The sequence below is a fragment of the Peromyscus californicus genome, unplaced genomic scaffold (assembly GCF_007827085.1).
Source record: "Peromyscus californicus insignis strain IS unplaced genomic scaffold, ASM782708v3 Scaffold_9__1_contigs__length_137607984, whole genome shotgun sequence".
Classification (NCBI taxonomy): Eukaryota; Metazoa; Chordata; class Mammalia; order Rodentia; family Cricetidae; genus Peromyscus; species Peromyscus californicus.
The window spans coordinates 17,940,201-17,945,106 of record NW_026294617.1 but is presented as its reverse complement, the minus strand read 5'-3'; the positions used below and the strand labels follow the sequence as shown (position 1 = coordinate 17,945,106).

The following is a 4,906-nucleotide window of genomic DNA, read 5'->3' as shown; positions in this document are numbered from 1 at the left end:
GCTCTAATTTACCATAACAAAAAATGAACTTATCAGATGACAAAAATTATAAGAATAAAAATACCAAATTTGGATGATAGTGCACTGGTTGTGAGATGTCCAGTCTAAAAACCACCTGATGATGTTCAAAGTAATTAGTATGTGTTTCCCTGTCACACAGTGATTCTATTCCAGGAAAATGTTTTTACAGGTCTTGATTGACTGTGAAAAAATTCATTATTACCACTACTGATCATAAGGAGCTAAGACCAGAGGAATGAATATATAAAACATGATAGATGCACACCATTAAAAAACATACATTGAATACTCCAGATAGATGATTGACAGATGACTAGATAGATGATTGATAAAGATAGATTGGTAGATGATTGACTGATGGATAGAAAGATAGATGACAGACAGAGAGATGGGCGGATAGATAGATATGATAGGAAACAGATTGATAGATATATAATAGATGATAAATAGGCAGATATATTAATGAGTGATACATGACAGATGATAAATAAGCAGATAGATGGATAGATAGATACATACATGACAAATAGATATATAATAGATAAGTAGGCAGCTAGATAGATAACAGATTGATGTAGTGGGGGAAAGCTTACTTTCAAGATTGCCTGATTGTGTTTTATTTTTATATGGAAGAAAACCTGTGCTTCATCACCTGGCTTGTTTTTACACTTTCAGTAGTATTTCTGGCATCAAAGACAATTTCATCAAAAAATCTAGATAATTTAACCTTGCTAAGCTCTGACTTGTCTCTCAATTCACAGAAGAGTAATGGAGAAGTTAAAAAGTAGAAAGAAGCATTGAAAGGGGAAAAGGATGTTTAGCTCTTCAGACTGATACACCAAACCTGTGTAGACCAGTCAACTCCTGTTGTTCATGTGCACCATGCTGTGTGGTGCAGGGTTCCCCTGGGGAGCAAACTGCTGCTGGGGAAAGGCTTCTGGCCAGGTTCTCTGATGGCCACCCCTTCATTTCTGAGGACTGATACAGGGGTGCAGTCTGAGGATGCTGCACCATGGAATTCTGGGAAAGCCCCATTCTCAATGACATCATTGCATTGGGAGAACTGGATACTTGCCCAAAGGCTGGATCTGGTGGTTATCCCATTTCATAATTTGTTAGATATGGAAACTGCTGCGGGGGTGGGGAGCGGGCGGGGGGATGGCAGCTTGTGGCATTGCTGATCCTAACAAAACCCCATCCGTGCAAGGGGAAGTGGTGACATTGGGAGGTGGGCTGAAGGCCTGAGGCTGTGACATCATCATCACCATTCTCTGCTGCTGCAGGTGATGGTTCATCAGCTCTCATTTTTTGCTGGGCAGCCATTTGAGCATTAAAGAAAGCCTGCTGGGACTGCATCATGGACCTCATGACAGCAGCACCACCAGTAGGGTTTTCCATTTTCATTTCAAGTGCCTGACGGCTCTGATTCAAAACCTGCTGGCCCTGCAGCCTCTGCTGAAGCTGCAATCTCAGCTGCTTTGGGGTGTTTGTCCTTGGTCTCACGGTGCTGGCTCTGGGATGCTTCCCTTGGAGAGGAGAGCTCCCTTGCTAATCTGATTCATTATAGAGTTAAAAGATGGCGACTGTACCTGAAAGTTAAAGCCTCCTTGCATTGGAAGACCCTGGCCTGGGAACGTCTGTCCATATAGTGCTGCCTTCTGGTCCATCATCACTGCTGCTTCTTGGCCTTGAAAAATGTCTTATTTCGCCTCCAAAGCTTGCCCCTGATTCACAAGCTCAGGGATGCCCAAGGCCCTGTCAATTTCCTCCAGGCCTGTGACATCTGTATTGCTCAGGATTGTGTGCGGCTGGTCCAGCAGAGCTCTTTCATCACTCTGGCCTTCCGGGTTAGAAGGCAGCCCAAGCAGACCATCTAGAGAATTTCTATTTTGAGTCTCATGAAGACCTTGCTCCATAGACAGCATACCCTCTGGCCAGGAGCCTGGCTGATTAGATGGTGCAGCTTGGCCATAGGGGTTGACTTGCACTCCCATGGGAATCTCAACAGTTCTCATTTGAAGCATCTACTATTGTTGTTGTTGTTGTTGCTGCTGCTGCTGCTGCTGCTGCTGCTGCTGCTGCTGCTGCTGCAATGTTGGTCTTGCACCTGGTATTCTATTAGAATGAAGAGGCAAGGTGGGCACTGAGTCCCCCATAGCAGGTCTTGGCAAAGTTGCACTGTAATCTTCTGCTCTTCCCAAGGGACTTGATCCCATAGGTTCCATTCTGCTGGCCTTTGTGTTAGCTAATACCCACTCTCCTGAGGAAGAAGTCTGATTCACAGCAACATTTGTTTGGTCCTCATGTAACATGAATTGCTAAATGGTCTTATTAATAAAAAACCTGGAGCCAGATATTGGGGTGAAAGCTGAGAGATCAGAGCAATAGAACAAGCCAGCCACAAGTTCTTACCACCAGGAAATCCTCAGCCCAAGAGAGCTACTTCCTGTATACTCACTCCTTATATACCTTTCTGTGCCCTGCCATCTTACTTCCTCTCTCAGCCCAGCTATATCACTTCCTGTCTGTCTGTACAGACCTCCAGACCTCTGTGGTTAACTAGTGCTGAGATTAAAGGCATGTGCCACCATGCCTGGCTCTGTTCCCAGTGTGGCCTTGAACTTACAGAGATGTGGATGAATCTCTGCCTCCTGAATGCTGGGATTAAAGGTGTATGCTGCCACTGCTTGGTCTCTATGTTTAATATAGTAACTGGCTTTTTCCTTTGATCCCTAGGTAAGCTTTATTTATTAGAGCACAAATAAAATATCTTATTGGCACCTTAATTCTCCTGACTATCCATCATTCTTGATTCCCAGGCAGTGTGGGCTGTTTTGGTAACACGGGGAAAGCACTACCCTTCTTCACTGGAGGACCTGAGCCAACAGAAACAAGGCTATCTAGAGACGCGGCTCAGTTATATGGAGGACTAACAGGCTGCACAGGCTGTGGACTTCGCAAACCCAGAGAACTTGGTCCTGCAAATATCTACTGTTTGGTCCTTGGATGACTGCCATTTATAGATTCAGGATTGTTGTAAAACACAGAACTAGTCAAATCATCAAGAATAGTGTCTAGATTATCCAGGTCTCCAGATACCTCCTCCCTCATCTGTCTTAACTTTGAAGTCTTTGTCTTGGCTGGAGCTGGGATTGGTGGGGCTGCTGCACTGACTCAGCCTACTGTCGCCAGGTCTGCTTGGGGCTGCAGCTCTTTGGCAAGGGCAACACTGAGGTCGTCCCTGTCCATCAGGTATCTGAGAAGGGCATTGTTCTCCTTCTTATTAGGACTCAGCTGCTTCTGCCTGACACTCCCTTCTCCACAGGAAGCAGTACTGCTAGTGTCTTTCCCAGTGGCTTCTGCTGTGATCTTGGGGGCTTCTGCTGGTGAGTTGCCATTCTGCAGCAGTTTGTACAAAATCCAGTGCTTCTCTTGCAGCAGAGCCCCTGCTCCTGATGTGGAGGAGGACACTCCAGAGGGGCTGGAGACACTAATGGAAGAGTCTTTGCAATTTGAATCCAGGGGGAGTTGGTCAAGGAGGAATGGCCTCAGCTATCAGAGGAACATGTGTGTAGCTGCAGCAGTTTCTTGTGGCCTTTGCTTTCCAGGGGACCCTGCTGTGGGATGGTCTGTATGTCAAGTGTGTTGCTGATTGGTCAATAAATAAATCACTGATTGGCCAGTGGCCAGGCAGGAAGTATAGGCGGGACAAGGAGGAGAATAAAGCTGGGAAGTGGAAGGCTGAGGCAGAGAGACACTGCCAGCCGCCACCAGGACAAGCAGCATATGAAGATGCCGGTAAGCCATGAGTCATGTGGCAAGGTATAGATTTATAGAAATGGATTAATTTAAGCTGTAAGAACAGTTAGCAAGAAGCCTGCCACAGCCATACAGTTTGTAACCAATATAAGTCTCTGTGTGTTTACTTGGTCGGGTCTGAGCGGCTGTGGGACTGGCAGGTGAGAGAGATTTGTCCTGACTGTGGGCCAGGCAGGAGAACTCTAGCTACAGGACCCCTCTGAGTCTCCGGCCCCTCCCCACTGCTCTCCTTGTCACCGGGGTACTCTCTGCTGTTTGACTGACACACTGAACTCTCCACTGCATTCTGTTCACAGTACAAGCCTAGGGGGCTCTTAGAGTCCTGCCTGCTCACTTTACTTGGCTGATTTCCAGTCATATTGGAACAGTTATCCAGTTTTGGGCCTGGTAAAGATAGTGGATAAGAGAGGAGTGCCCAAACCCTCGCTGATGGCTTGTAAGACACTGGAGGGAACTTCTGGAAAAGTTGTGACCCCCTGCAGTGCCAGCAGATCCCATGGGAGAGTGCACACCTGCAACAGGAGAGAACTGGTGTGATGCTATCTTTGGGTGCCCATGATTATGAGGAGAAATCATGATGTTTTGTTGGCTGGGGCCAAGACCAGGAGTGTCATGGGAGTGGGGGAGCTGCTCATGTTGAGCCCATAGCTGCTATTCTGGTAGGAAGATCAGAGAACAGAGCAAGCCACTAGACTAAACATAGAGGCCAGGCAGTGGTGGCACACACCTTTAATCTTAGCACTTGGGAGGCAGAGATCCATCTGGATCTCAGTGAGTTCAAAGCCATCCTGGACTACATGAGATTGACTCAGTCTAGGAAGAAACAGAGCCAGGCAGTGGTGGCACACACCTTTAATCCCAATACTTGGGGGTCACATGCCTTTAAACTCAGCACTTGAGATCTCATGTCTTTGCTTGGGAAGCACACGCCTTTAACCCCAGAACATGATGGCTGGACTGAAAAAGGTATTTAAGGTGTGAGGAGACAGGAACTAGAGGGTTTTTCAGGCTGAGGAGTTGGTGAGGTAAGAGGTGGTGGCTGTGGCTTGTTCCTTTGTCTCTCTGA

The 4,906-nt window shown here is 46.7% G+C and overlaps 1 pseudogene; it reads right to left on the bottom strand.

Annotated features, from left to right (window-relative positions):
- Positions 1-878: 878 nt before the first annotated feature.
- Positions 879-4,508, bottom strand: LOC128105947 (nuclear receptor coactivator 3-like; annotated as a pseudogene).
- Positions 4,509-4,906: the final 398 nt, after the last annotated feature.